We start from the raw sequence: 13204 nt of genomic DNA, 5'->3' as shown, positions 1-13204 counted from the left end.
CATAAAGCAATCTATAACGGAAAGGATATTAGGTTCGGGAGCTGGGTGGGTCAAACATATAATAAGTGTCCAACGTAGTCTAAATAACTTGCCAAGAAATTCTCTGAAGGGATTCAGTCCGTACGAATTATTATTTGGAACTAGGATGTTGATCTCTGACCTTGATAGTCAGACTTCAGTGGTGAAAGAAAAAAGCTTTGATATCAAAGATCGTTTGGCTATTTTGCAGAACTTAAACAAAACAAGAAAAGACCTGAGCAACATAAAGTTGAAACAGCAGCCAACAACCACTGAAGAACCACCACCTGTCCCAGCAAGACCTGTCTGGATTTCAAAAGTCGGGGATCTAGTCAGAGAAAAAATCGCGGTAAAGAAGGAATTTGGGCCTTCTTACAGAAAAGCAGTTCCTGTCTTGTCTGTCAGCGGGACAAGATCAGTTGTACTACCGCCGCTTGCTGGTAAAAAGGAGAACCGAGTTGTATCCATCGACCTGGTAAAACCACAATCATGTGGCCGATAACAAACAGTAGGCCAAGTGGACTCCCAATAAGTAGCAGAACACCAAGGTTTGCTACCAGTACAGAGGTCCTAACAAAGAGGCTAATCACATTCGAAACGCCTACAGAAGAAAAACAAGGACTATGCAACAATGCAATGGAACTTAGACCTCTGAAAACCCAAATAAAAACTTTTAGCAGAGACACACCAATCTACAATGAAGTACCAAGTGAAAATGCAAGAAACATTAATCCTGAAGCAATTGGAACAATTGACAGAACAGCATCCGGCTACTTCATAAACTTCGATGATTCCTCTGAAGCCTTCAGTGAATCAAAGACACAGCCATCAACAAAAACCTTTAAAGATAAAGCTAAAGAACTTTTGAAACAACTGAAAGAAACATATCTGATTTCTCCATGGATTGAATTTTGGGTGGGTTTTGGTGCATTTATCCTCATACTTTGGCTCATCATGATACTAACTTTGGGACGCTTCATTGAGGGAAAATATGCTAAAATGGACACAGCAAGTCAGAAAATCAACTTGATCCTCAAACCACACACATCTTCACACGTAGAGAAAAGAGAACTTTCTTCAGTCAACTTCACAGCCAATCCAATACCGGGTGGGGTAGCATGGGACAACACTGACTACGAAATCTATGGTCCGGTTGAAATCCTGAAATATCCACACCAAATTAAGATTTCATTGAGTGACTTTGTAAAACCAAACTCATTTGCTGATGATTGGGACTTTGAAAGTATTAATAACATGATGTCTGACTTAGTAATGTCTGCTAAATTTACCAAACATGATTATTTGCAGGGTTCTACAAATTATGATAGTATGTATTGCTACAACCACTATGGTAACCATTTTTTACATAAATCTGCACAACCTAGAAATGTTTTAAATTATAATCAATGGGAACATTGTGCGACCCCTCCAAAAGGAAGCTCAAGAACCGTTTACGACAAATATTCCTTTTTTTCAGGTTTTAACATAAGTAATGCTGAAACATTTTATTTCAAATTGTCAAACAAGACAGGGACCAAGACCATGATAACAAACACGAAATTGATATATTCAGACTCATTCTTTGAAAACATGAATACTTTTGGTTTTGATTATTGGGACAAACATGTTGAATTGAAAAGTGTTTGGGGTACAAAAGATTGGCAAGTACAAGGTATAGAATCTTTGTTTAGAGCCTGCATGATCCCAGAACAAATTATATTTTTAAATGACACTGTTCAACAAACTACCTGTCTTGGCTTAGCCAAAATCAAAGACTTAAATAAACCGTCTATTCCAAAACCAACAATGAACAGCAATAGCTCTACAGATGAAGAGATAGACGTAAATTATGTATTAAACCAAAACAGAACACATCCAGATTGGAAACAGTGGTTGATCTGGCCCACAGATTTTCCTGAACAAAACACAGGGGTTCAAAATGACCAGGCCAGACCCTAGATATCCTCAAAGACAACACCCAGGGATAATAACCACCTACAGTGTGGGCAAATTATGCCTTCAATGGCTACAGACCTCCACACTGGCAGAAATTAAGCAACACCTTACTTTACTTACTGATGGTGCTGACTTGCGTGATTTCATTATGGGACCACGCAAACAGCGTCAAAAGCGTTTCATAGCAGCCTCTGTATATGCAGCATATAACGAGGCCTGGAAGGTTACCCAAATTGAAACAGCAGAGAGAATACGGGAAATTCACTTTCTGTAGTGGACAATGGGTTATTGACTCTGTCCTCCAGAATATTTTCTTTGGACAGCATTGTGTCTTCAGCAATCGACATAATATCGCAAGACTTACTGTTGTTACAACACGGTCAGTCTCAATTGCGTTCTATTGTACAGCTTGGCTGGACGTTACAAAATCTGCGTTCAGGCTATGTGCCTTGGCGTTTAATCAACACAACGTCACTATTCTAAATCTTTAACCTTACTGATAGACAAATCAGTATGGCACAAAAAGGTGCTGATTATACAATCCTGAGCATTGAGAAACTTGAGAGATTACCAGTGACAATGTCAGAACGACCTGTCAGTGAATGGATAATACACGGGATAATTAATATTCCAATTTCAACCTTCAGGTTTCAATACTGCCAAAAATATATACAGGCTGGCATGTACGAGAAATTGGGAAAGGGGTACATTAAAACAACATGGAACCTGCCCTATTCACATGCATGTGTCAGTAATAAAGGACAGAAAGTGTTTCTTAGTGGCAATAATTGTGCGATGTCACTAAGCGGCACACTTCTGTGTAACGGAATTAGTTTGCATGGAGCCTGTGAAGGGAACTCAAATAACCTTTCAAGTCACCAGCTAGGCGCACCTGCAACAGAGATAGAACCATTCTTTCAAAGACTCTATAATGGGAGTTACGTTCTAATTGTAGATCGCAGATGTTGTAGTCTTATGCCCGGGACTCCTTATCTCGTAACTACGACTGCGAAGGTCAAGTGCTGTGGACACTCATTGTTCCCCAGCTCCTTTCCAGACAGGGAGGCAAGGGAAAGGCCCAACTTGAAAATTACTTCTATTCGAATAGACACTTTAAGCAGAATGAAAACAGTGCTTCTTCAGACGCCTACCAGGCTAACGTCATCAAAAGAAACGTATGATCTACAAGTCGCAAGGACGACTGCAGAGATACATTCTTTGTTATCAACTAATTCCCCCATACATTTCGCAGAAATCCTGAACGAAATCTTAAATATTTCTGATACCAATGGGGTCTCAAAGGTATTTAAGACAGTATTTTCGATGGCATTAACACCATTCAAAGCCATACTGGGTATTTTTCCAGATTTCGTCCATTCAATTTTTGGCGGACTTCCCCTCATTTTAGGACTGATTGCAGGAATCCTATTCCTAGTCCTTATTTTTCGTTATGGCAAACCATGTCACAGACAGAACACCTGCGACAAGGGAAGAAACAATCCTAGTCATTGGATACCGGGACCGGATATCAAAAATCCTGGGACTATCCCGGCTTAGAGACCTGAACATGACTTGGTTTCTATCATTTCGACCAATGTGGCAACGATGTGTTTTACCTGTATTAAGGTGCCTGCTATGCGGAGAAGAATGCGTGTTAGACACCTGTCTGACGCTACAATCGGATGCGCCAATGGATGCAGAAACATTGTTGAGTCCAATCAAGGCTCACGCTTTGTGCTGCCCTCAAAGGCTACCAATCCTGATGACGGCATTCGTGGAAGCTTCACCACTACGATTAAAGGGTAGTGAAGTTCAAGATGAAAGCAGCATCGATCAGGTACGACCTTCTGTCAGCAATCCAAATCAGAACGTCAATGGAGACTATCATGCGCACGAATGCATGGTTACACCTTTTTCCGAGTTAGTGGAACTTTCCCAGGAAGCTGTTGACAGCTTTTTCGAAAGCCTAAATGATATGATGTTCTCACCAGAGCAGAAATAGAGACTTTTGAGCAAGCTCGCACACGGCGTTCCCGACACCCTGAATTTGGCCTTCAACTCTAATAATAAAGTCACTTGAACAATTTTCCCTCCAGTTCACGGACAGCGATTTTTTTTCAGCAGCCCCAGAATATTTTAGCATATTTTTTCGGGACACTTGTCTTCTGCTTAAAGTAAGAAACTATTCTTAAAGAACTAAGATTTCTATTTTTAGATAGCTTATAGATATTAGCTGCCCGCTGGTATGTTCATTGATATTTCATTCTGTGATGGAATGGTCTCGAACTTTTTTTCTGTATTAAGAGCCATTTCATGTGTAAATTCTCATATACCAGATAGCAATAATGTATGAAAATACGTGATTACTTTAGCATTATTCTACAGCTTGAGTGCATATATTGCTTATGACTGCATTTTTTCCGTATATTTGAAAAATTTCAAAATGCATTTATGTATTTTGGGGTGGTAAGGTATACACAATACTCTATAGTATGTTGTTCTATGTTTACTATGCCTAGATTAGTAAATATGTCCATAGTTAGCGTGGAGTGGGTGTGATGTATTCCTATAGGTTCTGAATCGATCCCCCTATTCCTGACCCTATTCTGGTTAACAAACCAACAAGTTAACTAGCAGTCAGCCCATGAGGCAGCAAACCCCCATGATGCAGATACCGTTATCTGACAAAGCCACACTACGGCACAGGAACGTGTTATCTGATTAGGTCATAACGCTTGCAATCTAATTAGACAAGCGATATTCCTCCAGTCCCTGATAAGGCATACGGAGTTCTCTAAACAAATCAAACCTATGACAACCTGGGAAAAACCCTGCGGCCATTGTTTTGATTTCATCGAGAACTTCAGCAAAAGAATGTGCTAACGACCAAGTCGTATGACATCCTTATTGACGTATCTATGTCCATCCTTACGTCAATCTCGGCACCTTAAAGGTATAAATATTACCGATATTGCCCTATGCAAACACACGCGGTGGTGACGAGACGGAGCAGCCATACTTGCCGAAGCCCAGAGCAGAGCAGACCCCGCTGGCGCAGCCCCGCCTTCCTGACGCGCTGAGAACGAGACGCGCTGCTCTCTCCTGCCGAGAGATCCAGCACCGGCGCTTCCGGGTAGCCCTCGCAGGCAGCCTGGGATATTGAGACCAGAGAGAGAGATACCATCCCTCATTCATCCTAACTTCCAGGTACAGAACTGAATAACCCCTCACAGAGAATTCTTTAGTCAGTCACTTGGCAAAACAAACTTAACTTAAACTGTAACTTTCTATTCCCGCCCAACGTATTAGACTTAGGTCAGGTACACGGGGTAGGCGTAGCTAGAAACACCAGTTGAGTACGATTAGTCAAATGTATATATGTATGTATCTATTTTAATCATTTTTAAACCTTCATATGGCTTAGAAACCATATCAATGTTTTTACAGTATTATTTTATACTTCTGCTTCTAATGTATGCACTTTACTTAACCATAAGTATTGCAATAATATCGATCCATTTCTCTTGTATGAGAAAAGAGACTGATCAATAAATAACATCTTTTATTGAACACGCCCGTCTCTTCCTTTTCTCTACAATCTGTTGAGACTAAGAATGCACGTACTGACTGAGTAAAATAAATTGCCTTTTGTTCACACGACTCTCGAGATATACTCTTGATTAGGGGAGAGCAAAGTTGTCATGTTCTATGGTTGTCAGAAACTAAATCCCTTCTTGTCTAATCAGGGAAGTTAATTCCTTCCTGAACATTCGAGAAAGTTTCTAGTGAACTCTGAGCTAAGCTGGCAAACCCAAAACTTTAAGTCTAATATCGACAGTAGTAGACCTAGTTAACGTCTGGTCTAGGCCTATACTATTGAAGGTATTATTCCAATGCGCAGAGCCTATTGGGATGATAGGAACTACACCACTGTTTGACTGGTGACCTGCCTGCATATGAGGTGCTGTATGGTGCGCTCTGCAAGAGGTGAGGTATGGTGTGCTCTGCGTGTAGTGATATATGGTGCGCTTGCGGCTCGGCGGGTGGTGATGTATGGTATGCCCTGTGTGTGGTGCGCTTTGCTTGTAGTGATATATTGGGCTCTCTGCTTGTAGTGATATATTGTGCGCTTTGCCAAGGTGTTGTAATGTGCACCCTGAGAGTAGTGACGTACCGTGCGCTCTGCTTTTGGTGATGTATGGTGCGTTCTGCGTGTAGTGCTGTATTGTGGCTGTTTGTGTGGTGATATATCATGCGTCCTGCGTGTGGTGATGTGCTGTGCGCTCTGTGTGTCGTGATGTATCGTGTGCTCTGCGTGTGGTGTCGTATCGTGTGCTCTGCGTGTGGTGTTGTTTCATATGCTCTGCGTGTGGTGTTGTATTGTGTGCTCTGAGTGAGGTGTATTGTGTGCTCTGCATGTGGATGATGTATCCTGCGCTCTGCATGTGGTGATGTATGGTGCGTTCTGTGTGTGGTGATGTGCTGCCGTGCGCTCTGTGTGTACACTGTCGAGGTATATTATTTGTATGAAGTCGGGGTAGGTGCCATGCCACCGTGTCCAAACTGCGAAGTGGAAGGTATGGAGGGTGAACGGTCGCCTTGTCTGCGCCAGGGCCGAGTGGTGTTTATTTCGGAACTTGCCTGCCTTGGGAAGAGAGGGTTATTTCATGCCACGGGTGCTCATGTTTGCAGATGTTCCCCTGGCCGTGGACCCTTCATTACTCATAGTCACGCATTCACACACACCACAGAAACTCTTTCACCAAAGGAGTGAACATTTATGAAAAATTCACCTTCAAAATGAGTGCATGGGGTTGTTTATCGCAAGGAGGCCCTCTAAATCGCCACAGCACCTTCACAGCTATTGGGGGCAAGGTCCGGGCATGGACGAAAAAACGCACCTGGGGGCTGCCACATTGTTTTCATTCCTGCTACCGCCTTCACGGACATCAGGACTCCAAGTCCCAGCACTCCCCCTGCGGCGCTCCCCATCAACGCCAGCAGGAAGCGCCCAGAGGTGCTTGAAAAGAGGAGGGCTGCGGGAGCTGGCGGGTTGTTTATCGCAAGGAGGCCCTCTAAATCGCCACAGCGCCTTCACAGCTATCGGGGGCAAGGTCCAGGCAAGGACAAAAAAAATGCACCTGGGGGCCGCCGCATTGTTTTCATTCGCGCTACCGCCTTCACGGACACCAGGACTCCAAGTCCCAGCACTCCTCCTGCGGCGCTCCCCATCGACGCCAGCAGGAAGCGCCCGGAGGCTCTTGAAAAGTGTAGGGCTGCTGGAGCTGGAGGGTTGTTTATCGCAAGGAGGCCCTCTAAATCGCCACCGCGCCTTCACAGCTATCGGGGCAAGGTCCAGGTAAGGACGAAAAAACGCACCTGGGGGCTGCCGCATTCTTTTCATTCCCACTACCGCCTTCACGGACACCAGGACTCCAAGTCCCAGCACTCCCCCTGCGGCGCTCCCCATCGATGCCAGCAGGAAGCGCCCAGAGGCGCTTGAAAAGAGGAGGGCTGCTGGAGCTGGCGGATTGTTTATCGCAAGGAGGCCCTCTAAATCGCCAAAGCGCCTTCACAGCTATCGGGGGCAAGGTCCAGGCCAGGACGAAAAAACGCACCGGGGGCTGCCGCATTGTTTTCATTCCCGCTACCACCTTCACGGACACCAGGACTCCAAGTCCCAGCCCTCCCCCTGCGGCGCTCCCCATCGAAGCCAGCAGGAAGCGCCCGGAGGCGCTTGAAAAGAGGAGGGCTACTTCCGCCTCGTGGAACACGCGGGCGCGCGCCGGGCAAAGCCCGGGCCAAGGGCGGTTCCATCTGAGCCCGTCCGAGCCGTCTGGGGCCGGGCTGGGCCACCCCTCGAACGCCAGAGAAACTGTAAGCACTTTGATAAATTGGACATCGGAATACATAGTCTATGTGAGTTATATTTTGGTTTGGGAACATAATAGTGTGTAGTTTAGGGATAAATAGCGGCTTGTGCTGGAAAAGGGAGAAAGGCAGTGACTGGTTGGAGTGTAACGGGAACATTGGATAACTTTATAACTAGGGCCACTAATGTTTTAGAGCGTGAAATAGCCTTAACCGCCGTCTCTCGCTAAAACCACTTTATTCTAAATTATCATCATTGGGGGGAATAATGCTAGCAGTTACACCAGAGCCACTTGGAAAAAACACCAAGGATAATAGTGTGAGAGATAGCAACGGTCACCAGTCACCAGAAATTATTATTTTTCCCGCGACAAATTATTGTAGCCCCATTGCAGTAATAAATTATTTCAGTGAGCTAAGCTCAGCTAACACATCGATTGATGTTGCACCACACTCTTCGACGAGATCCGTGTCCAAAAACAAATCTAATCCTCAAACTGCAAAACAGACGCTGGGCACAGGATTAATTGCTAAGAGGAAACTGGGAGGGAAGTCTAAGAAGGCAAAGAGTGTGAAAGCAAATATCAAGTATAGAACAACTAAAAACGCTGTAACACAGACCTCAACTTTAGTAGAAACCATACCTCCAATGAATCCTAACCACTCATCAAAGTCTGTGTCTGTGGATATGGCTGAACTCTGTCTGCCCCCCCACAATTTCCAGAGGATTTTATGGGGAAAATGGAGCATTTGCTTAAATCGCTAATGTTACCTCTACTTGAGATGATAAAAATGATCGGTGACAGGCTAGGAAAACTTGAACAAGCAACTCTAGTTAACAACGAGCTAGTGAGGAAATATGCTGAGAATATACCTAGTCAAGGTCGGGCGAATCTAACTGGGAACTCGGTAAGCAAAATAGCCCCATTGTCTGCCCCAACCACGACTAATATACCACCTCAGCTGATGAATAGACTCACCCAAGATATTTGAGTCTTAGAAAATAGGACACAGAGGACACAAGGAGGGGGACGACAAGGGATGGAGGTAGTGGGGTCGGTAAAGGTAACGAGCGAAAATGGGTTGGCAAAAAAAGATGGATGCCTAGTCAAGGGAACACTAGATTCTGTAAAACAAAAGAAAATACTTCCATGTATTGATTTGCCACCAGAGTCTTTCCCATACACTGTCGTGCTGACGGGGGTCCCTGAGTTGGATGAGGGCAAATTAGAATACTATCCCGATTTGAAAAATAAAGTGACCATCTGGCTGAATAAGAACAGACCTATCCCGACTCACATGCATGGTGAAATCCTACATGTTCGTAAAATAAGCTGGGTTGGCCATAAACCGACGGATTTGTCAGGCGATTGTGTTATTGTTAATTTTAGAGACAGACGGGTGGTTAGTCATATTTGCGGATGGATCGAGCAAAGAAGAGTGGGTGGGATCCAAATTTTAGATCTAAGATATTTTTATCCTCCTTCTCTATTTGCTCTATTAAATTTCTATCGATTAGGGCAGCAAGGAGGAAGTACCTTGATAGCACAAAATAATCAATTCAACATCCCCACCCTTAATCGCTTTGACTCTCTCTATGGACGAGGGAGTGGACTGACTGTGTTTGGGGAATGTCAGCGAGGTCACTCCGGAACCTAATCCACCGAGAACGATATCTTTGATCGAAACTACCTCTAGAATAGATAACTGCCTGCAAGCAGATGATAGCGTAAGAATTGGGTTCATTGATTTAGAAGAGGCGGTAGCACCGGAGGATAGTGGTCGCGAAAGGAACACTTTGAATTTTCACTGCAATCTGAGTAGCATTACCACACCAGAAAAGGGCATGTGGTCAATAATATTCTGGAACATCGTGGGCATAAAAACTAAGGTGTCTAATCATATCTGGCTGAACCTTGTTAACGAATTTGATATAGTTAGTTTTCAAGAAACCTGGGCTAAGGAGGCGCACCACTTGTGTGGTATCACAACTTTTTTCTCACCAGTGGTAGGCTCAACTTTTGGCAGGGCCAAAGGGGGGCTATGCACTTATGTATTGAACCTGTTCAAATGTGTAAAAATAAAATTTCCCATTAATAATAGATACTATCAAATGGTTAAGATAGATATTAATAAAGTGCAGTGCCTGCTCATTGTACATTTTTATAACAATGCTTTGGCGGAGGCACTGAATGATATGTTAAAAGGACTGAGTGCAGATTTTAAACATATGTTAGAAGGGAAAACGAAGGAAGTCCTTGCTGTCTGGGGAGGGGATTTTAACTCCTCACTATGTAAAAGAGGGGAACGAGGAGTATGCGGTACATTGTTGAGCGAAGTGACTAGTTTACCTCACTTTGACCACTCTGTATGTGGGGATGTTTTGAGCGACATCATATTCTCGTGTGATATAGGCATCGCAAATAAAGCTTGTTATCCGGAGGTTCCTTTTTGCCCCACATTTAATGGTCAACAATTAACTTTATTTTAACCTCGGCTAGACATAGTGAGCAGATTAAAAGTTTTAACACTCTAGACACCGCATTAAGCGATCACTTCCCACTAAGCATGGAAATTTTAAACTTCGATTATGAATCAAAAAAAGACAGCTCAACAAGACAGGTTGCAGATGATATTGCTCTGAACCAACAAAACGGGTATTCCCTAAAATGGACCAAAGTGTCCAGGAAGATTTCCTTCAAAATTTGATTAGGAAATTTGTAGCCAGTTTTGAAGTTTGCCTAGATGGAAATGCCTGTGACTCAGCAATTGTTAAACAAATTGTAATCTTAACCTCACACATTCAAACTAGCCTGTGGGTTGATAAGAAAAATCCTAAAGATAATGTAGCTAGCTGGTTTGATACAGCTTGCACTAAGGCTTACTCTAACCTTAAACACGCACTAACCGATACTCCAAGAGACCAGAATTTAATTAGGGACTTGCGTAAGGTTTACAACAATACATTAAAATAGAGAAAGGATACCCTGAGAAAGGAGGCATGGGAATCCTTGTGTGAGGCTTCTTTGAGTAGAGACACTGCTGCTTTCCAGAAAGCAGTCAACGCACCCTTCCTTATGGAGAAAGCTAAGGCTAGAATAGAGATAGCAATCTCTGATAGCGATTGGCTAGAGCACTATGCGGCTTTATATAGTGTAGCGATGCCTTCGGACCAGACGCCACCAGTAAATGTGGTGGCTGAGGAGACTTTAAACAGTAATACAAAAATGGATCTGTGTATCACTCTGAACGAAGTCATGGCGAGTATAAAAGCTAACCTGGGAGGCAAGGCCCCTGGCCCTGATGGCGTGCCAGTCGACCTGTATAAAAACAACAAGGCTTTGTGGGGTCCAATCCTTACGAAACTTTTTAATGCATCTCGTTCGAGTGGATTGTTACCCTCTTGGTTCGAGTCTATCATTGTACCTATATTTAAAGAGGGAGACAGGTCAAGTTGTACCTGTTATCGCCCAATATCATTGTTAGACTCAACTATTAATATCTTTGGGCGTGTAATCTTAAATAGACTGCAAATATGGGCTGAACACTCAATAATAAGTGATCTTCAATACGGTTTTAGGAAAGGCCTTGGCACTATTGAACAGGTTCTTAATCTGCATATCCTTTTAGAAAACTATACTATAGTTAGGAGAAGTCGCATATTTTTAACTTTTGTTGACCTAACTTCGGCGTTCGATTGCGTCACCCACAGTAAGCTTTGGCTTATTATAGAAAAATTGGGAGTGGATGAAAACATAGTTTCTTTCCTTAGGGAACTTTATATGGGAGCACGGGCCATGGTTAGATTTGGTAGGAACGGAGAATGCACTAATCCCATCAATATCACAAGAGGAGTACGGCAAGGGTGCGTGCTCGCTCCCTTCCTATTTACAATTTATATTAATGACCTGGAAAATACATTACTCCGGGAGAGCAGGGACATGCCTATGATAGCTAAAAGATCGGTCCCTGGACTATTATACGCGGACAGCACGGTTTTGATGGCCCAGACACCCTTGGCCATGCAAAGGATGATTACATCTTTTTCCAATTTCATGACCAATCTGGATTTAAGAATTAATTGTACGGAAACGTTTTGTATGAATTGTGGCCCTGCGGCACAAAAGAAGAAGAAAGTAATGTACATTAATTCTAATCCGTTGGAATTTACTCCCACTTTTCCGTACCTAGGTATACTGTTTGATCAAACTGGCCTATGGAACACAACAATAAAAACACAGAGGTTGTTGTTCTGACAATCTATAATGGCCCTTACAAATTTTAGCAGAAAATTGTGCAAAAAACCGATTGGGAACTTTTAACTGTATATAGAGCTACATGTGTTTCAATAGCTACATATGGCGCAGGAATATGGGGGTACGCAAATGTAAAATCATTACAGGTGGCAGAAAACTGTTTTATGAGATACCTCTTAACAGTCCCAGACAGTATGTCTACGTATATCTGTCACGCTGAACTGGGCCAACCATATTTAGAGGATGTTATCAAAGTCCAACCAGTATTACTGTGGCATAGGGTTTGGACTACAGAGGAGTGTGTTTTTAATCAATTGATACTGAGAGATGCTATGAATCTGGATAACGCCAGTAAAATAAGATGGTTATCTTATGTAAAGACGTTCCTCATAGAAATGGGCCACCGGGATTACTTTGACGATCCGTTATCGATGACTCATGTGTCTAGGAGACAATTAAGAAACTTATGTATGACGCATTTGGGGGATCAAAGACTGAGCATCGAAATGAGAAAATGTACTGTGGTTGCTCATCAATTGATAATGATCACTAGCGATATCCAGCCATATGTTAAACTGCACATGAAAGTCTTTGAAAGGTTTTTATCGACTCGTTTTAGGTTTAATATTTTATTTAGATTTCTTAGTTTCCCCAAAATGAATGTTTGGACAAAACAACTTAGTAAATGTCCATGTGATGAATTGTCCAATCAATCGGATATGCACATATTGCTATTTTGTAAGTTTTATACTGTACAGAGGAAAAGATGGATTGTGCCCATATTGAAGATCATGGATTTGAATCAGTGTTGCCCTGCTTTTTTAGCCATCCAGAAGCTAGATAATATTTTGACCATTGCTTCTGTCTCTGCCTTTTTTTTAAATGTTTTTAGAGTACGAAAATCAATTCTTGCCTCGCCGTAATTAGTTATTTTCATTTATTGCGTAATGATGAATATGTACATATATTTGTCTTCCTTATGTTTTGCTTTTTATATTGTAATTTTTAAAAATGTACTTTTATGGTTGTCTTTCTTTATGCAACAACCGAATAAAGTTAATAATGAATGAATGAGAGCATGGCAGCTGGAGTTACCTCCGCAT

Source organism: Lissotriton helveticus, chromosome 4_1 (assembly GCF_964261635.1).
Source record: "Lissotriton helveticus chromosome 4_1, aLisHel1.1, whole genome shotgun sequence".
NCBI lineage: Eukaryota > Metazoa > Chordata > Amphibia > Caudata > Salamandridae > Lissotriton > Lissotriton helveticus.
This window is presented reverse-complemented; position numbering follows the sequence as displayed.